General features: G+C 37.2%; 1 protein-coding gene and 1 long non-coding RNA gene across 2 annotated transcripts in view; both read right to left on the reverse strand.

Annotated features, from left to right (window-relative positions):
- Positions 1-22,520, reverse strand: part of Plcl1 (phospholipase C like 1 (inactive)) — a 312,974-nt gene that overhangs the window by 240,663 nt on the left and 49,791 nt on the right. The gene's annotated exons all lie outside the window — the stretch shown is intronic.
- LOC125350431 lies at positions 15,417-17,634 on the reverse strand. Its single transcript, XR_007210744.1, has 2 exons — positions 16,387-17,634; positions 15,417-16,266 (listed from the first exon to the last, which is right to left on the reverse strand). It is a non-coding gene; the product is annotated as an uncharacterized LOC125350431 (long non-coding RNA).

The following is a 22,520-nucleotide window of genomic DNA, read 5'->3' on the forward strand; positions in this document are numbered from 1 at the left end:
CTTTATTACAGTCTCCAAAACATAATCTGCTTTCATCTTTTTTTTTTTCCCCCCCGGCCAGTCCTGGGCCTTGGACTCAGGGCCTGAGCACTGTCCCTGGCTTCGTTTTGCTCAAGGCTAGCCCTCTACCACTTGAGCCACAGCACCACTTCTGGCCATCTTCTGTATATGTGGTGCTGGGGAATTGAACCCAGGGCCTCATGTATACAAGGCAAGCGCTCTTGCCACTAGGCCATATCCCCAGCCCCCTGCTTTCATCTTTGTTACCATAAACATAGATGCATTTTATAGGCTTGCTACATTTATCAACTATTTGCCACCATCTTTAATTTAATACCTGCTGGTCATCTTGGCCTAATCAGTAGTTCTTAACATTTTAACAGACTTGGAGAACTACTTGCCCCTTAAAAACCAACTATTTCATTTATATTGGTACACAACTTTTAGGAGTCCAAAGATCCCTTGAAGACATCCACCTAAGGACCTTTATTTAAAACTACACTGCCAAGCCACTTCACTTCACTTACTCTGACATCCCAGAAAACATTTAAGGATATTCTTTAAGAAATTGAATCAGGGGGACTGGGGATATGGCCTAGAGGCAACAGTGCCTGCTTCATATACATGAGGCCCTGGGTTCAATTCCCCAGCACCACATATACAGAAAATGGCCAGAAGTGGCGCTGTGGCTCAAGTGGCAGAGTGCTAGCCTTGAGCAAAAAGAAGCCAGGGACAGTGCTCAGGCCCTGAGTCCAAGCCCCAGGACTGGAAAAAAAAAAAAAGAAAAAGAAAAAAGAAATTGAATCAGTGCACTTCCTCCTTATTCACACATACTTCAATAATTGTCCATGTTTTGAAATTACAACCAGGCTTGACTAGAATAATTAGGCTACTATATTGGCTAAGAATGGATTATTATCACTTGCTAAAAATGCATGCCTTTTTTATTTCTGAACCACACACAAGTTCCTTTTCCTTCCCATTTCTATTAGAAATATTATGTGGCATAGAAATGCAATGTATCACAAGAGATACATTACTTACAAGAGATATTTCCCAGAGCTACCGCAAAGGATGGTCCAATATTTTCCATTTTACAAATTTGTAAATAGTACAATCACGGGCTGGGAATACAGCCTAGTGGTAAAGTGCTCGCCTTGTATACATGAAGCCCTGGGTTCGATTCCTCAGCAACACATATTAGAAAAAAGCTGGAAGTGGCGCTGTAGCTCAAATGGCAGACAGTGTTTAGGCCCTGAGTCCAAGCCCCAGGACTGGCCAAAAAATAAGTAAATAAATAGCACAATCAATTTTTAAGTCTATGAATAAACAGATGAACTTCTGTTCTCTCAAGCTTGAACTTCCATTTGTTTTCTAAGGAATTCTTCCCAGAAAGAAGAAAAGAATTATCTATATATGATCTAAAAAACAGAGATTATAAACTATTATAGAGATCAACTTTAGTATATATCATTAAAGACGCCAGATAATACCAGTAAGTACAAAATATTGTTTCTGCATATGTTTTTATTATATTGTCATTCTATAACTCAATCTTATTGTTAAAACTTGATTAGGCCTGATCCCTATATATGAACAAGAGATTATATATTAAAACCTAATAAAAAAAGAATAAGATGATACAGATATCACACCTGAAAAGCAAAAATGCCACCCTTGGGACGTTACATGTGTTGGTATCAGTATCAGGCATTTTGCTTCCCTCAAAATTTAAGTTCAGTTAAATGTCTACAAATGACACCTTTAGCATAACCTGATCTTAAAAATTAGAACCATGTTAATGCTCTATGAAGCCAACTAAATTTATTTGCAGTTGGATTTTGATACACATGATGGGATGGTGTTAGAATGTGTTTGAAATAAAGTATATGAATGCCCTGAACCCGACAGCATAGCACTTTAGATTCACCAACAAAGAAAGCAGTATAAAAATGAAGAAATCACTATAAAGCAGGAGGCTGCTGACTCATGCTTGTAATTCTAACTAGTCAGGAGACTGAGATCTAAGAATCCTAACTCAAAGCCAGTCTAGACAGAAAAGTCTGTGAGACTCTTATCTCCTATTAACCACCAAAAAAGCCCAGAAGTGGAGCTGTGGCTCAAGTGGTAGAGCACCAGTGATAAAGCTAAGGAACAGCACTCAGGCCCTGAGCTCAAGTTCCAGGACTGGAGGGCGGGGGGGAGGGTGTGAATCTTAGTGAGTTATCTATTACTACTTCAGAGTTCATTCGGCTGACATTTTTTAGATATTGTTGTTTAAATATCAGGGGGGCAAAATCGGTTCTATAAAAAAAAAATTAGAATTTCCTAAAATGAGGTCAAGATACCACAAGAAGAAAAAATGTAGGGAATCTGATCTATCAAGCCCTAAATAGCACAAAATGCATGTGTGTACATTTCAGATTAGAGACAGATATGCCCTCCTACAAGACTATCCCAGCTGGCTCCACAAAACTCTCAGCAAACCTCCATTAATTCATTCGTTACACTGTGCTATAGTCATATGTCTGAGTTCAGCTCCCCAGAGGCTGGCATAGTACCTGGTGCTCGGAAATGTTTGTTGAATCACTAAGTTAAGTAATACCCTTCTCCCTGCAGTGATTAGCCTCAATTCTTTAATCTAAAAATATTTTTATAGATAGCATCTGTGCTAGCTCAGGGAAAACTTCTTTCTCTAAGAGACCAAGGTTTCTGGAAATTCTGAAATCTTTATGAGTTTAGCACAGTTCTATAATCAGGCAATTAAAAGGAATTTCAAATGAATTGCATTCCAATCCCAGGCCCAGCCAAACATTTACCCTCCCTGTGTCTATTTTCCTTATCTGAACAATGGAGACAGCAATACCAGCCTGTCTCCCACATCTGTTGCAAACAAGAACTAATAAAATTTACCATCTATCTAGTAAATGACTTACAAAGTCATTACAATAGAAGCAAAATAAATGCTAGCAATTTTATCTTTAAAATTTTTAAAAATGAATGTATTCTTAGAAACCATAAATGAATGACAGAAAAGTAGATCATATTTCCAGAGGATACAACAAGAACATTGGTTGGTATTTCATAAGCAAAAGCATGTGTGATGATTGCTAAATTTTTTATATTAAAATGCATCATGTGGAGAACAGTACTAGAGAGAAATAGAAGCAAATACATCTTTATTTCCATCATTCAGGTCAACAGGTAGAGTATCTTGGTCACCCTTTCTCATACTATCCCCTCCCTCTCTCCGAAAGTTATGTGTCCTGACTTCCTAACAACACTCTGGCTTCTTACTGTCCTAATTATCCTCACAATAATTATAGATTTTGTTGAACTTTATACAAATGCAATCATAATAACATAATATATGTTGTTTCTTGTCAGGCTTCTTGCAACCAAAATTATGTTCATGAGATTTATCCATGTCATTGCACATTTACTCATTGCATTGCTGTACAGTTTTGCATTATTTAAATCGTCTTTATCCTACTGTTAAGGAATGTTTTAATTATTTTGATATTACAAATTTAAAGTTGTAAAGTTTCTTTCTAAGCCCTAGGAAATAGGCACATATATGCCGCATGCTATCAATACTTAAAAACTTTGGTTCTATGTGCAAATGGAGCCACAACACAAAATTGTTGTAAAATATTACTGAATTATTCATCTAAAATCAGAGTATTTAAGGTTTGCTTTTTTGCCTTCCTATATTTTGGCAAAAGCCGATTATAGGCATGGTGGTAAGCAGTACAATCCAGAAGACATGTCCCAGCAAGAAAGTCCCCCATGACCAAGTGTAAAAAAAGGCTTACTGGTGCAACTTCATTACACCTTCTTCTCTAAACACTTCAACCTACTCTCCTGCTGGCTGCAGACCTTGACCTTCCTGCTGGCCTGTGACCTAAAAGCTCATCAGAGAAGAGGGTCACTTCTTGTCTGCAGGCTCCACCTACAAGACACTGGGGTTTTTACTCCTTCCCCAAAAATAACATGTGTTTGAGATATGTCTATTAAGGGGTAAAGTTTTAAATAATTTTGTAGTGAACAAAATGTCTTTGAATAAACAAAACATTATGTTGGGTAATTCTAGAATAACACAAATAATTTAGAAACTTTCAACATGCCATCACTCTGTTGAACCTAGTGGAGTGACTATCACATGGTACATGGTAGACCCTTGTTAAACCTAAATCTTTCTGCATTTCCTTTTTCTGAAGACAATGAGGTAACAGTGATAGTTCCTAACATACCATGATCATTAACTGAGACATGCATACAAGATACTTTACAATGGTGGTAATACCTGTCAAGAACCTAATCCATGTTAGCAGTTAACCAAATAATTGAACTCAGCCTATCATCTGGCAGTCATTGTCTTTTTTATTTATTATGAGAAAGCTTTTATTCAGGTCTATCTTACATGCATTATAAGTAAAACAGAACAGACAAAATAGCAGAAATAATAAAGTAATAACTATTATAACAGTAGTCACAAAAGAAGCTAAGAATTTATGTGGAATACACTTTATTAAAATAACCTCAATCCTCTCAACCATCCAGTAAGGCAGCCATTATCACCATTATCATCATCCCCATTCTTCATATGAAGAAACTGAATAAAGTTTAGAGAGGTTGAATAAACTGAGCAAGATCACAAACTAGCAAGAGGTAGAGCTGGAATTACAAATCTGAATCTGTGGCACAGCCCTTAACCATCAGGGCACAATGTCTACCAGCAAAGAATGCCAATCATGTGTTTCACATAAAACTCACAGTTGGCACTGAAATCTTTAAGAGTTTAATGAGTGAAAACAGAGAGGTTTACAAAAAAAAGTAAGAAGATGGAGAGGAGGAAGAAAACGAGGAGAAAGAAAAAGCGGAGGAGAAAGAAGAGAAGAAGCAAACAAGTCAATTCTAGGCCCCAAATGTCTTCTAAACTTAGCATAAACAAATTAATAAGATAGGTGATTAATATTACTGATTTTGCTTATTTAATTCAAATAGCTTCCCCTACTTTCATGAAGCAGGATATTTGCTACCTAAACTTAAATTAAGAGTACGGGAGGACCTAATAAACTAAGCAGAAAGTTCTTGGATTAAGCCAGGAAGATAAAATTAACAATTGACATTTTTATGGCATTCTGCAATTTAAATATTAGTTAGCATTGCTCACAAAGTTATTAGCCCAGTCTCAAATTCAATGTTGAAGCAATAAGATTACAGCACAGTTGAGCAAACTTACTGTTAACTAGGAATCAGGGGAGCTAAGAACCTATTTCATTCAGCTTCTTGCCTACTAAAGATATGCTTCCTGAGCAAGCAACTTAGAAGGCTCACAAGAGTTGATTGGCTAAAAGAGCTTCAGAGGCCCTTTATAGGGGGATAGGATATAATGTTGGAGTCAAGATATATCAGTATGCAGTTCCAATTATCTTTTCATTCGTTTAGGCTTTAATAAGCAAACTGATTGGCTAAATCAGACATTTATTTATTGGTGAAGAATGAACAAGTCAGGTAGTTAGTACATTTCTTTTTTCTTTCTTTCTTTTTTCTTTTTTGTCAGTCGTGGGGCTTGAACTTGGGGCCCAGGCATTGTCCCTGAGCTCTTCAGCTCAAGGCTAATGCTCTACCACTTGAGCCACAGCACCACTTCCAGTTTTCTGGTGGCTAATGGGAGATAAGAGTCTCATGGACTTGCTTGCCTGGACTGGTTTTGAGTGGCAATCTTCAGATCTCAGCCTCTTGAGTAGCTAGGTGTAATTCTGAAATGTCACCCCCTCCTTCATTCTCTCCCCATTTCCCCCCTACTGACTTCCCTCTCCTCCCCCAAGTTGTATAGCTCATGTCCAACATCGTGTCTAGTGAGTATTACTGCTGAATTGGTTCACCCTTTGTTCCACTGTTCCTGTGCTTCCCCTTCCCCTACTCAAATCAGATAAACTTAGACTCAAGACAAACAGTACAGATATCAAAAACAGCAACAAAAGGGAATAAAGCAAAGAAAAGAAAAAAAAACACAAACAGTACAATAAAAAAACTTCTTGTTTCCATTTCTTAGAGTTTATTTCCATAAGCATCATTTTATATGATAATATGTACATAGCTATTGGGCTCTTGTGATCCTCTCCGAAGAATCCTCCTTCATTCTCACTGTGTGAATGTTTAGAATACTGTTTAATTAATCATGTCCAAATGTAATTATTTGCCTTTTACTATCCATTGGGTTTACTTGTAGATTTATAAGCACATTCAATTACAAATGAGGGAAAACATGCATTGTTTTGCATTGACTAGGTTAGGGACTAGAGCTCTAAGAAGACTTCCTGGAAGGATTACACTTGAGATGAATCAAGTGCTTGGAGATTAAAAACCAATGTGGCTGGTCAGTGTTCCAGCTGTGAAAGAGTCCTGGATGGTAATTTCCATGGCAATACCAGGACACTAACACACCACTCCCTAGTCACCCCAAGTGGGGGGTCTGAATCTCCTTGCTGGAAAGTACCCAGGTGCTCATTATCACTTGAGGACCAGACCGTACTCTACCTCCAGACTCAGTAAGCCACTCCTCCACCTTCCTGAGACCCTTACTCTAGGAATGGATCCAAAAGAACCAGAAAGTAGAAGATCAGGGGTTTCTCCAGGGATTCAGCACAAGACCTCTTTCGCATCACATTAAGTAAATCCATAGCTTTAAGGCCCTCTCCTAGCCCACCCACAACTAACACAACTAACTCTGAAGGGAACTAAATTAGTGTCCAGAAATTTGAATGTCTCCTTATTCCTGCTTGCAGGTGTCAGGCCTCTTTGCTTAAGGCATTGAGTCTGGGAAAGAATTCCCACCTCTAACACCAACCCAAACACAGAATTTTACGTAAATAACAAATTTTTCCTCTTGGTCCCAGACTCCTCTCTAGGAAATCAGCTTCTGTTCAGGGATAAGCGCATGAATCACAGGGAGATTAGAATGAGGAAGGTGAGAGGGGTAAGAGCAGCCTGGGTTCCCTCAACCCCAGACTGCCATATTGTCTAAGAACTGTTCTAGGAAGAGTGTTATTCTCATCTCCCACCTCAGTTCCACATCTAAGGAACAAGAGTTCTGTTAGAACACAAGGAAAAATGTGAGTCCTCAAGTAACACAAGTAGGACAAGGCAGTTGAATCTGGATGTTTGAGTAATAGAAGAAGAATGACCAAACTTTTTCATTGTCTTACCTAACAAATATGGTGACACTCTGAGACTTAGAGTCATGTATTTAAGAGTCACAATCATACTCTTGGAGGCCTGTGCAGAGGTTCTCAAAGTCACATAGACTTACCTGGGGATCATATCTTGAATGCAACTTCTAAGACAAACGAAATGATTCAGATTCAATGGGCCTGTGGTGGGCCTCTAACTCCAGGAGAAAGAACTACAGAATGGATAGCTTAGATAAGTCCTTAACCTACATATTAACCAAAAAAAGTTCAGCCTGGACTGATAAGATGTAGGACTAGTGGAAGCTAACAGTCAGCAAGTTCCCAAAGGCCTCTGTTCCATCCCCCTCTCAAATGAACCAATGATGCTAATGAACCAGATCAGAATTCACATCAGAGAAAGCACCAAAAATGAAATATCCCCTTGGAGTTTAATTCAACTTCTGTATTCTTTACTCATTCTACTTCTTGCATAAGCCAATTAAAATTCAGGAGGTTTTTAATTTTTATTTTATTGTAAAGGTGATATACAGAGGGGTTACAGTTACATAAGTAAGGAAATATGTGCATTTCTATTCACAGTGCTGTCTCCTTCCTTCATTTTCTCCGTTTCCCTTCCCCTAACCTCCCTTCCCCCAACCTCCCTTCCCCCAAGTTCATTTCTAGCATAGTGTCTAGTGAGTATTGCTATTGCATTGGTTTGCTCTTTGTCCCACTGTTTCTGTAGTTCCCCTTCCCTTCCCCAAGACAAAAGGTACAAAAATCAGAAACAGTAACCTTGAAGAATAAACTAGATGAGGAAAAAAAATTTAAAGACAAAAGAACTAATTGCAAACAGTACACTTAAAAAAAGAAAGAAAAAACGACCAAAAAAGAAAAAAAAAAAACCCTCTTGTTTTCCAGATCATGGAGATCATTTCAATTAGCATCATCTTATATGGTCATAAGTACATAGCTAGTGGACTATGTGAACTCTGCTAGGACTATCCTAGGCATATACTAATTATTACAAATGAGGAGAATCATGGAGCTTATGTTTCTTTGATGATTTTTTTCCAGGTCTTTCCATTTCCTTATGAATGGGACATATCAATCTTTCTGATGGAAGCACAGAATTCCATTGTGAATACACACCACATTTTCTTGATCCATACATCTAGTGAGGGACATCTGGGTTGATTCCATATCTTAACTATGGTAAATAATGCTACAATGAACCTAGTTGTGCTAGTAGATTTAGTGTGGTCCTGGGCATTTACCCAAATGATCACAAACAAACAAGACCATACTAAAGGAGATTGTTGTTTTTGTTTTGTTTTTTAAACTCATTTTAGCTAGCTAGAGGTCAGGAGAAGTACTGAAACCAGTTAACTCCAAACCTCCCTACCACACTGGAATTATATTGTCTTTCATATTTAATAATGTGTGGTTTCTACTGTTGATGATTTCTGATAAACAACACCTGTGGAAGAAAAAAGTGTATGCTCAAAACCTTTCTACTAACTCAGACAGGAAGTTAGAAAATAATGTGGTTTTCTTTCATATGAGCCCTGCTGAATCATGCAGAAAGTCTCACCATAAAACATACTATTGCAGCCTGCCTTCTGTTGTGGCTCCTTGATTGTGCTTTTACATGACAGATAAAAATCACCAGGACCAAGGGCTAGGTAGGGATTATCTGAACACTAGGATAACATCAAAATTTCTGCCAATCATATCTGCCCCCAATATTATTCAGTCTGCATCAGTGACAGCTCTGCAAAGAAATGGCTTTTACATAACTAGCTGTTCTCTTTAATCACTGTACCACTGGCGGCAGTTGCTACAATTTTCTTGAAATGGGTTCTGGTCTTGATACCTTCTGACTACTTCTTCCTTCACACAACCCCTCATTGCAGACATTTAAAGAACAAGTGTCTAACTTCGAAAGTCAAACACTGACAGGCATGAGGCCAGAAACAATATTATAAACAGAATATATACAAAGTGAAAAGGCTATTTATACAAGTACCAATGAAAATAATTAAGATTTCTTCATTCCCACTCAGAGGCACAAAAGACAAAATATAAACTCAGGGTAAGTCAGAAGAGGTTATTATTAAGTTTCTCTGAGGAGTATATTGCCCTTAAATAATTCCACTATGCACATTATGGACTGGCCCACATGAGGTGTGTGTGTGTGTGTGTGTGTGTGTGTGTTGAGATCAGACCCAAAGTATAGCACAGGCTAACCATGAACTATACCACTAGACCACACCCTAGCTTGGAATGGGCCATAGAGAAGCAGATGAAAATAGGGGCTTTTAGCTGGGTGTTGATAGCTCACAACTGTAAACCTAGCTACTCAGGAGGCTGAGATCTGAGGGTCATAGTTCAAAGCCAGAGCAGGCGGAAAAGGGCAGGCAGAAAAGTCCCTGGGAAACTCTTATCTCCAATTAACCACTCAAAAACTGGAAGTGGCGGTGGGGTTCTAGACCTGAGCACAAAGAGGCTCAGGGACAGTCCCCAGACCCTGAGTTCAAGCCCCACAACTGAAAAAAAAGGAAAAAAAAAGGGGGGGAGGGGGGCAGACTTCTAAATCAAACAGTATGTTGTTGAATTCTGGCTCAGTAGTTTACCTACCTGTTCTTGAGCAAATGATCTTTCTCTTCTGAGCTTCCATATTGTCCTGCTTTTAAATGGCAATAACATTTTTCTCAAAGATGTAAGTAATAGAGAGGAGTTTGGTAAAGAGAGCTTTGCATTGCCTGGTACATAATGGCACTCAATAAATAGTTTGAGTAGGCTGGGCAAGAGTGCTTGCCTCCTATACATGAGGTCTTGGGTTCAATTCCCCAGCATCACATATACACAAAATGGCCAGAGGGGGCGCTTGTGGCTCAAGTGGCAGAGTGCTAGCCTTGAGCAAAAAGAAGCCAGGGACAGTGCCCAGGCCCTGAGTCCAAGCCCCAGGACTGGCCAAAAAAAAAAAGAAAGAAAGAAAGAAAGAGTTTGAACATCAAAATGGTGACACAAAGCATAAAGGGCAAACCAATGCAACAGTGATACTCACAAAACAATATGTTGGAAATTAACTGTACAACTTGGGGGAGGGGTATTGGAGGGTGGGAAAGTGAGAGAAAAATGAAGGAGGAGGTAACAAGTTTGACAAGAAATATACTCATTGCATACATAACTGTAACCCCTCTGTACATCACCTTGACAATAAAATAAAATTAAATAAATAAATAGCTTGAAACCCCACACAATTATCAGTTTTTTTAAATTAAAATGTGATGAAAACCCATTTTTCCAATAAGCTTAGCAACTTGAGTATTAGTAAAGTATCTTGGTGGGTTTTTCTGTTGTTCTATTTTCCTCCCCCTCATAATTTGCTGCTACAAAATTGTATGACGGAACCAAGTCTGTCAAAATCACATACACAATAAAATCAAACAAAATTTTCATGGAGCTCTTGGAGGGGCTCTCCACAAAATAAAGTTATAGAAGAAGCATAAACAACAGGAAATCACTTGCCTGATCTGATAGTTCAGCTTCTGACCTGCTTCTTGGCTAGGTTCCACCTAGTTGTGGTTGCCAGATAAGCAACAGAGCTGATAAGAAAGATGCTGCAGTAAACTACCATTAGTGAACAATTCACTTGTTGATAAACACCTAAGAATGTATTTAAATGGAAAAATATGTATGAACAATTGTTCATATAGGAGCACTATTCATATGCAAGCATCGGCAAAGTGCACAGTTTTAACTGGATACAAAAGGTTCAATAGCTAAGATTATACCCACTTTAATGAATAATGCAGTGATAAGCAAATGGATAGGCTTTTCAGTTGCAAAGTCTTTGCCCCTTTTTTCAGTTATTAGTTGGTATTTTACCTATGGGAACAATTGCTTTCATGTTTCAGGTATGTGTTATACTCATACAATAGTCATTAAAATAATTACAATATTAAAAGATAGGAGTCCCAGGCCAGATATGATGGTCACACTGATAATCTCAACACTTGGAAAGCTGAGGCAAAAGGATCACAAGGGTGAGGCCAGTCTAGAATACCTAGAGAAAGCTTTTCTCAAAAATTAAAATAAGGGGCTGGGAATATGGCCTAGTGGCAAGAGTGCTTGACTCGTACACATGAAGCCCTGGGTTCGATTCCCCAGCACCACATATATTGAAAATGGCCAGAAGTGGCGCTGTGGCTCAAGTGGCAGAGTGCTAGCCTTGAGCAAAGAGAAGCCAGGGACAGTGCTCAGGCCTTGAGTTCAAGGCCCAGGACTGGCAAAAAATTAAAAAATTAAAATAAAAGGTAAGAATCCAATTCTCAAATTGAGAAAGAGAAGTATCTCTAAGGCATAACTGATAAGTCCTTATCAGCCATTCCAATCCGAGAATGGGGAGACATGTGGAAATCTCAGAGTATAGTAGAAAGAAAATGATACGTTTCCTAACTCTATTCCTTTGGGGACCCCAATAAACCACAGAAGGAAGTTGCAAGGTGGGGCATCAGTATCAACTAGCCAGATTGCTACCAGTTAAGTCTGAAACATTTCTTTACCATATTAAAGTTCTCATTCACAAGACTATGCACAAAACTGATGAAGGTTAAAACCAAAGGTCAAAGGGAGTATTTATTTTACAAATATTTTATCACTAATTTTCAATAACAACTTATAAACACGCAAATTATAATAGCACTAATTTTCTCTAGAACAGAAAACACACTATTTGACCATGTTGTCTAATGTGATAGCATGGAAATCGGAGGCCTTAAAGTCCCTAAAAGAGTCACAGATACTAAAAGTAACAATATTTTTATAGTTTTAGACACCACAGTCTTCAGCACATAGTGGCCCATTAATCAACAAGTATCTACCTCTATTTGTGTAGAGCTGTGAAATATTTAGGAATAAAGAATAAGATGAGCTCATTGTCAACATCCCTCAGGTCAAAAAGGAAATGCAAGAGTCAAAAAAAGTCATTGCAGAAATCCTCCTCCATAGCCTGCTAGTTCTGCAGCAAAGCCACTACATAGTGACACAGTGCAGTGAGGGGTCATCATTCAGACTTCAGCCTTTCCTCCAGACTCAGATCAAGGGCTTCCTACCAAGGTCAGATTTCCTGTTTGCTAATGCATCTCAGGTCATCCCAGATACTCCTTCCAGTCCATTAGTGTGCAGTATTGATCCTATAGGCCTAATTCAGTTTCGTGAACTTATGTAAATCACTTGAGAATTCCTAAACAGTGATCATCACGGAGTTAGTCTAGAAAGTGCACAGAAGTAATTACACCTAATGCTTGGATTCAATTTGCATTCTCCAGAGCCAGATCCCAACACAAGTTTAGGTGTAAGTTGTTCATATGGGAATGGTAGAGAACAGTGGTCAGGAAGTGGGGAAGGGAGATAATAAGGCATATAAGAAATCAGCTTCAAGGGTAGAAGACAGAATCTGAATTCTATATTAAAAAAAAAAAAACTTTTGGGAACTGATTCAAGGACCAGCTCCAGAATTATCTCATCTGAGGATGAGGGAACTGATGTATTATATGTGCCAGATCTAATGAGTTATTTGACGAGGGCTGCTAGAGAAGAGAGATTTATTTCCAAAACTGACCTTCTAGCCATGGACAAAACAGCCTTTGAGAGGTTGTGAGTTCTCAGATACAGAGATGTAGATGCCAGAGCTAAACACAAAGCATGGGGAAAGTCCCAGGAATGAGGACAACAGCAGCTTCTATTTCAGGTAAATTCACTCTCATCATGTCTGCCCACTAGAATAAGGGATCGACTAATTTGATGTGAAAAGAACTAGGAGTCATAACTAATGCTTTTTTAAAAAAACTAAAAACTTTTTTACTTGCTTGAGAACATGTTTAGCCAATACAAATGTTCAAGATATTTTTAGTGTGTAACCTAAGACAAGCTATCATAAATGTCTGCTTTGCTATTCGTTATGCACTTTTCCTAATCTACAATATTTAAAGAATTAAGATAAATCATTTGAAGCATGATGTTTCATTCCATTGATATGTTTCATTGACTTTAATGTGCAAATTAGCATTTACAGTCATATATGGGCTCTTTTAGTCGAATTTGTTCAGAAAGATTGAGGATAAATACTGAAGAAATAAAGTTCCATAATCTTACACATCTATCAACAGTAGAAAGTAATTATCCAATATTCCCAACACCATAGAAGATCTTCTAAGGAAGGACATAAAAGTTTTAGATCCAGTTCCCAACTAGGATCTAACAATCCCGTGGGCAGAAAAGAATGCAAGGGAAACAAGAACATAAACTATGATATGGCTATAAAAACAATAGGGACTCAGAGAAGAATCAGACCAATATGGGTCATATCCATTCAAAAGAAGGGGAGGTTAATGGTGAGTCCTTACCTGATCCTTTAAGAATGGTAGAATTAGGGTAGAAGGTAAGTAAGGATACATAGTAGGAAGATTTCCCTCACTCTAAGAAGTATCTACCCACCATGTCCTTGATTCCATTCTCTGTGTTTCTTTCTTCCAGTCTTTGTTTTCCAACCCTTCTGGGTTCATTTCTTTCCTGCCTCAGGTCTTTGCAATGCCCATTCACTCTGCTCACATTATTTTTTAAACAAACCTTTAAAATCAAAGGCAAATATTAAGTAGAGACAATTAGTTTCCCTAGTAGAATAAAATTAGTATAATCAACAAGAAAAGACATGAATCCTCAAGTGAAAAAGCTCTACATATTTAAACCATTTACAATAGAAGGGATATAAATTGCCAATAAACATAAGAAGATATTTTCTCTCACTAAAAGTCAAATAAATAAAAAACTTAAAAATAATATAACAGCAAGGCACCACCAGCTCATGACTATAAACATAGCTACTCAGGAGGCTAAAACCCAATGTCCACAGTTCAAAGCCAACCCAGGCAGGAAAGTCTGTGATACTCTTACCTGCAGTAAACCATCCAAAAGCCAGAAGTCAAGCTGTGGTAGAGAACTAGCCTTGAGCAAAGAAGCTCAGAGACAGTGCCCAGGCCCTCAGTTCAAGTCCTACGACTAGTACTATGGCTACAATGTGTATATAGATGTGTGTACATATATGTATGTATATACATATATATACAGTATATATGTATATATAGTGTATATATACATTAATATATAAATGTATATGTATGTTAATATTATACACACACATTATAGCTTTTTATCTAGCAACTTGTGGGGAGCAGGGCTTTTTTAAATTGTAATTTCTGGTAGCTGTAGAGAATGTAGGAAATTTAGTGCACAGGCCCTGCTTCTTGAAAATATATTAAAAACTATTGTGAAGACAACTTCTCAATAATCCTAGCATTGAATAAATACTCTACAATAACCAAGTTACTGTACACTGCTTATAACGCTAAAGAAAGGAAATAGGAAATGATCAAATTGTAACATCTCCATATCACAACTCTATGCAAAATGTATGTGAGCATATGAACACATAAGATCAGATGCTAAGTGAAATGAATTCCAAGTTATGGAAACAAGTAGTTTATCATTGTTCCTGTTATTTTCAACATACCATTAGAATTATGCCCTTTTTCGTTTGTCTTTCTTTCCCGTGGTTTTACCCTTGATGTCACTGTAACTGATTTTGGTTCCCTGGATATTGTATATATGTGTATTGGAATTAGCAAAGGAAAAGGGAATATCAAAATGGAGAGACAAAGGATAAAAAGAAAAACCAAGGCAACAGCAATACTTACAAAACTATATGGTGTAAACCAACTGCACAACTTATGGGGGGTGGAAATGGGGGGGGAGAGGGCAGGGAAAAATGAGGGAGGAGGTAACAGGTTGGATAAGAAATGTATGCATTGCCCTACACATGAAACCGTAACCCATCTCTACATCACTTTGACAATAAAGAAATGAATAAAATTTAACATATTATCTATGAACAATAAAAAAGAAGAAAGTGTCTCTCTCTATTATTAAAAAAGGGGTCTTACTGCTTATTACCTTGATTACCACACTGATTACGAGGTGTAAAATTTTTATCCAGAACTGAGGGTCTCTATGCAGTAGCCTCAAGAATTTAACTGAATAAAATGGCTAAAAAGTGGCTCCACATAAGGTGCAATTAGTACTAAGAGCACTCAAACACCTTGGAAGACAAGCATTTGGTGTACTGTACTTCCACAAAAAAAGATTTCTGTCATCACTGGCTTGTCACAGGTTTTCATGACTTTTAGAAAAGTTAGTGACATATTAATCCACATTCTTGTATATTTATTATGCTACCACATGACTGGGAACAGAAAGTATGCTTAACAAAGTAAGTCCATTCTTAAAAAAAATAAAAAACAATCAAAGTATTCTGAATAAAAAAATATAAAAGTTAATATGAAATTTGTTGCCTCCATTCTTTCTGTTACCCATGAATGCCACCTAGAGTCTCAAGGATAAGGAAAAGATAACTTGTATGTGATGCATTAAAATTAGTAGAGCTAAGGGAGTGGGGATGAGACACTAAAAGACCTCTCAGTGTCATTCCAACCTCTACTATCTTATTGACAATCTTAATGATCAAGTACACTACCAAGCACTGTTCTCATAGATTTCCTTGTATGTCTTAGTCTAAGAGGGGATCAGAAATGTGACAGAAAATCTACATCTGTCACTCAGAAATTTCAAGCTTCTGTTGTAAAATAATCTGCTAGAAAATAAAGAGAGAAGTGAGCCTTCACAAACACTAGCATATCTCTAAGAGTTTAAAATGGTGCTAAGCTCTTAAAGAAAAAAAATCAACAGATCACTTGTCAGAATGCGTTGCAAGAAACAAAAAGTATTCTGACATTGTATCTCATATAGAGAATTTAATATTAAGTTCACAATTAATAAAAGTTGCTTCATATAAACAAAGGATGACTTAAGGTCCCAGTTTGTCTAGATTCTACCTGGTCTTCCAGTAAAATCATTTTCTTGTCACTTTCGACAATGCCATGATTTGGATAATTGATTTGTCATCACCTATTTATACAGTAATCTGTGACAATAAAGGGAAATTTTGTTGTATCTGACTGTATATTGCCTGAAACCTTCTTTTTTTCTTTCAAATTTTTATTATCAAACTGATGTACAGAGAGGTTACAGTTTCATACGTTAGGCATTGGATACATTTCTTGTACTGTTTGTTACCTTGTCCTGAAACCTTCTTAAATAGGCCAAGCTGGCAAGAGCTCATTCATCTCTGGCTTGAATTTTACAGGTAGAACAAATTCAAATATCCATCTTAGTTTCTGAAGTAATATATCATATCCAAAAATTCTACAGGTCATTGTTATATGACAAGCTACCCCCAAACATGCAACAATATGTCACACTTGTCTATCAGTTATTAGACTAAGTCACAAGGTTGTCTCTAATAACTTGACTGGGGAAAATTGATGCAACTATTTTAACTACTTTTTAAACATTTTCTGATAGTGGAAACATTTTAATTTAATCCATTACTACATTTCATAAATGGCATCAAATAAGCACAATAGCATCTGTAAAATAGGAATATTGTTATTGCTAAATAACTGCATGAAAATCCCACAATTACTTAGCAATTACAAGTGATTAACAAAAGCTTTGAGAAGTAACTAGAGTACAAACTCTGTACATACTTACTCAGCAGATATCTAAGAGCAAAACTACTGTACAAAAACTTAAAGATGCTACTAAAACAAAAACCACTTGAAATATCCTTGTCTTAGAACCACCCTTAACTCAAGATGTTAGGAATATGCTAGTATATCATATGTGTAACAGACCTTAGATGTGTTGGGCTTAACATCACAGTTTTGCCCTACTTCTGTAGCCCCCTTCTCTTTAGAATCTCCTCTTCTCCAACCTCAGGCTGTGGGGTTATGAGGAGGGTCTCTGATTTGGCTCTATACAGACATCTGAAGCATGAGAGAAGCCAGAAGCAATCAACACATTCTATCCTCTTGCTCAAACTAGTGAGTCTGGATGGGACAGAGAGTGATTCACACAAAATCGAGCAGGACTAATTCAGAGCTTAATCTCAAGTTCTTTTCCTGAGCAAGCTCCCTTTTCCAGTGTACTTAAACCTGAGAAGATACTAATAATTTGAAAGACAGTAACCAAATTGTTCCCCATCAAATCTGAGACTGATGCCAATACAAATGAAAGAGCAAGAAAAACTGAGTCCTCATTACTTATCAAGGCTATTACACTCAACTGTACCAAAGTGTCTTCTTGACTCTCCCTTGATAGGGGCCAATAATTTCCTATTTTGTGTTTTCTGCCCTTTACAAAGAAGCATCCTTATTAATGGATAAAACTGTAGTAGAAAAAACTAAATGTCAATTGACAGCTTAAATTTCCTTGTACTTCTCTATTTCTTAGATTTTCTTTTCCTTTTATTTCTGTATCAGTTTTCACTCAGTCTTCTCTTTTTTTTATATATTCTCAATTTTATTGTTTTCTTCATCACTTTGCTTCCAGAGCAGATTGGGTTTCAATATTAGAAAACTATCTGCTCATAAACTTTGTCACACGTGCCATATTTTATGAGTGCCACGGATACGTATAAATGGAAGATGGTTAGTTCAAATTTACTGGTTAAAGTAACTTTACAAATATGAATGCTTCATAATGGACAGAGCGGATTTTGTGTCATATTTTCGTATAGCTATTTTTTAGGTTTTATTTTCTTTTTTTTTCTTGCCTTTTTTTTTTTTAGTTTTTATTATAAAACTGATGTACATAGAGGTTACAGTTTTACGAAGCCAGTATAACCCTCATCCCCAAACCAGGCAGAGACTCATCACAGAAAGAGGACTACAGACCAATCTCCCTGATGAACATAGATGCAAAAATTCTCAACAAAATTCTGGCCAATCGACTTCAACAGGTCATCAAAAAAATCATACACCACGATCAAACTGGATTCATCCCAGGGATGCAAAGTTGGTTTAATATACGCAAGTCAATTAATGTAATCCACCACATCAACCGGAGCAAGGTAAAGAACCACATGGTTTTATCTCTGGATGCGGAAAAAGCATTCGATAAAATCCAGCACCCATTTATGCTAAAAGCCCTGGAAAAACTCGGATTCCAGGGAACATTCCTGAATATAATCAAGGCAGTTTATGACAAACCAACAGCAAGCATAACTCTAAATGGTGAAAAACTAAAGCCATTCCCTTTAAAATCAGGAACAAGGCAGGGATGTCCACTCTCTCCCCTGCTCTTCAACATAGTACTAGAATTCCTAGCCAGAGCAATTAGGCAAGAAGAAAATATAAAGGGGATCCAAATAGGAAAAGATGAAGTTAAACTTTCTCTCTTCGCAGATGACATGATCCTATACCTAAAGAATCCCATAGACTCTACCCCCAAGCTACTAGAGCTGATCCAAAACTTTGGCAAAGTTGCAGGATATAAAATAAACCTTCAAAAATCAATGGCCTTTCTCTATGCTAACAACCCGAAGACCGAGGCTGAAATCAGGAAAGCAACTCCTTTTTGCAATGCCCCCAAAAACATAAAATACCTAGGAATAACCTTAACCAAAGAAGTGAAAGACCTTTTTGATGAGAACTTTAAAAGCTTGAAAAATGAAATTAAGTCAGAACTAAGAAAATGGAAAAACCTTCCATGCTCCTGGATTGGGAGGATTAATATAATCAAAATGGCAATATTGCCAAAGGCTATCTACAAATTCAATGCAATACCCATTAATATCAGTCTTCTCTTAACAAGTCATAAAGTCAAGAATGTTTTTTTCTGGGGCTGGGCATGTGGCTTAGTGTTAGAGTGCTTGCCTAGTATGCATGAGGCCCTGAGTTCGATTCCTCAGTTCCACACAAACAAAAATTATATATATATATATATATATATATATATATATATATATATATATACTGTTACTGATTTCAGTACCATGGGTATTGTATGTATGTTTTTGGAACTAGGGAAGGGAAGGGGAGCATCAAAATGAAGAGACAAAGGGTAAAAGGTGAACCAATGCAATAGCAATACTTAGAAAACTATATGCCAAAATCCAACTGTACAACTCATGGGAGGGGAAATGGAGAAAGGGGAAGGAGGGAGAAAAATTAGAGAGGAGGTATCAAGTTTGATAAGAAATGTACTCACTGACTTGCATATGAAACTGCAACCCCTCTGTGCATCACTTTGATAATAAATAATAAAAAATTTAAGAATTTTTGTGTGTTGTGATAACAGATTTGAACTCTGAGCCTATGTACTTCTCTGCCCAAGGCAAGGACTGTACTTGAGCCACAGTTCCACCTCCAGCTTTTTATGGTTAACTGGAGATAACAATCTCTTGGATTTTTCCTGCCTGGGCTGGCTTCAAACATGATCCTCACTCAGGTCTAAACCTCATCTGTTGCTAGGATTACAGGAGTAAGCCATCAGCACCTGGAAAATCAATTTTAATAATAAATTTCAATAATAAACAGTACAGTCAACTGTAGAAAGAACAACTGTTTCAAAGTAATTATCCCAATAGATGCTTTTAGTTATGAAGTTGATTAATATAATCATAGATAGCTTCACCGGAGACATTGATGACTTTCCTAACAACTGAACAGGCTTTTGAAAAGTTATAAATGCTATCAAAATCATTAAACATAATGTGAATCAGAGTCATTAGACTGATTAATTACACAATTAGCATATGATTAATTAGCACTTATTAAGGAGGGAAATCTTAGAAAGTTGCCTTATTAGACCATATATGCAAGATTCTAAAGTTAAAAAAAGAAAATACAACAGCCAGAAGCCGGTGACCCATGACTTTAATCCTAGCTACTGAGGAGGCTGAGATCAGAGAATCACAGTTCAAAGCCAGCGCAGACAGGAAAAGTCTAAGAGACTCTATCTCCAATAAACCACAAAAAAAGAGGCAGTGTAGCTGTGACTTAATTGGTAGAGCACTAGCCTTGAGCAGAAAAAATTCAGAGACAGTACCCATGCTCAAGTTCAAGCCATAGTTCTGGCACCAAAAAAACTTAAAAAGAAAAAAGAATACAACAATGCTTTATTAATAAATGGCTAGACATAATCCTTGTTCTGTATTTTAAATTATTAATGCACTTCCATTGCAAAAGCAAGTTTTCTTCAGCGAAGTATTTTATCTAAAATGAAAAGAAAGACAAAGCATTTAATGTTTCATGTAACTTTTTAAATTAAAATACCATAAAAATGTTAAGCATTTTATTTCAAAATGGTACCACCTGGTTAAAAATTAAATGCAACTTAAAGACAGATTAAGAATTTACAAATGAGTTTCAGACATGTTTATAAGAAGCTTTATTTATGGACACTTTTTCTCTTTTCCATGGAAGACTCTCTTTACTTGTTGGTTATATTTAACTGCAACAAAAATAAGACCCAAGGTAGGAAGAGGAGGATGAATTTTTAAAATGCTAACATATTTCCAAGTCTCCTATTTCAAGCACAGAGTTTATATTAGATTATAAATAGTCACAATTCTTTAGAACTCATTCTGTTAGAGTGAATCTACTTCTCTACCCCTTCATTCTGGGATGACCTTGTGGCTTGCTTTGACAAACAGATTGCAGCTCAGGTGGCATTATGAGAGTTCTAAGCACAGCTCTCAGGAGACCTTGCAGCTTTCACTCCCTCCAACTTAGAATACTGTGCCATTGAACAACTCTGAGAAGTCTGCTGGAGAGGCCCCTTGGTACAGAAACAAGGTGTAGATAGTAAAGCAATTGCCAGAAATATGAATGAGGCCAACTAACCCATCTAATCTCTGTCAAGCTACTGGACTACAGCCCCAGAAATGAACCCAAGTCAGAAGAAGAAGCAAAAGAAGCACCAAGGTGAACTCAAAATGAAAGAACTGATTATTTGGATACGCTATCTGAAAATAAATAACAAATACAATGTTCTACACAGTATTTCACTCCCTAAGAATGTTAAGTTAAACCAAGGGAAAACTAGAATTTGTCAGGCATGGAATGCACTCAATTTGTAGAGATTCCTTTGGGAAATAGTGCACGTAACAGAACAATAAGGAAATGGCACAAAACTACACATATCCAGGAAGCAAAATATAACACTAAGCCCCCAAATCCATAAGCACTCTAGGGAGCAGAAAGCCAAATGGAAAGAGATAACAAGCTTAAAGAAAACAAAGGGACAAAGGGCCATGTGACTTTGAACCCTTCTTAGGGCTTCATTAATGATACTTCACTAACTTCACAGAAAATTTATTTCAATGGCCCCCATAATACATAACAAATCTGAGCACATTTATATGTGGTCATATGGTAGTGAGCTATAGAGCCAGGATTTGAGCCCAGATCTCTTTGTTTCTAAAGCATATGCTCTTGGCATTAACTCTTAGCGTTACCCATTTTCATTTTTAACTTTTTTATCTTACTTTAAACCATGATTTATGTCAACTGAGACTTCCTCCTTCAATATTCCAAAATATTGTCTAATACTTCTCCAAATACATTCCAAGATCTCTGTGGAAATGGAAATGCACAAAAGACCCTTCATTTCTTGTCTAAGTAGTGTGCTTAACTACCCTGTAAAGCCCTCATAAGAGGCACTGGCTCTTGACGGGAGGAGGCAAGTGCCCTCCATCGGGCGGGGGGTGGGGGGCGGTCCCTTCTGGCTCCTTTGTTTCAGAGAATCCCTTTCACCAAATGCAGCTCAGCTCCCTGATGGACAAGGTCATAGAATGTCACACAGGTATAACTAGCTATCATGCTCTTCTACCTACTGTCATGCCCCTGCTTTTGTATTTACTTTCATGTTATTCCCTAACACTCTCATCTCCTTCTGCCTTCTCTATTTATGTCAAGTCCCTTCAAGCACATACTTAAAAAATGCCTATGCAGAATAAGCCAAAAGTAAAGTCAGATATTAATAAATTTATAATTAATACTTCTGTGTTCAACAATTATATCCATCACCACTCTGCCTCATTCCAAATGACCTTCACTCAAACGTGTGACTCACTACCACCATGTAGAAACCAGATTTCTCCTCACTTAACGTTTAAACAGACTGTTTTTTTGGAAAGAAACTCCTAGCTTTTCACCTCACTAAACAGCTTATCATTTGTTTTGCAGCTCAGTCTCAAGGTCAGAGAAGCATGCTGATTAGCAGTACTGCAGTAGTTTATTCAATGTACCTAACCTACCACAGAAAAAAACTTTCTTTGTGAAGTTTAACCTTGGGAGAAAAGTGAAGCTGCTGGTCAAAATAGCTGATGTTCTTTCTCCACAGAGGTTGTACTGGTGGTGATTTGTGTGCCAGGCA

The sequence above is a fragment of the Perognathus longimembris genome, chromosome 4, assembly GCF_023159225.1.
Source record: "Perognathus longimembris pacificus isolate PPM17 chromosome 4, ASM2315922v1, whole genome shotgun sequence".
NCBI classification, from domain to species: Eukaryota; Metazoa; Chordata; class Mammalia; order Rodentia; family Heteromyidae; genus Perognathus; species Perognathus longimembris.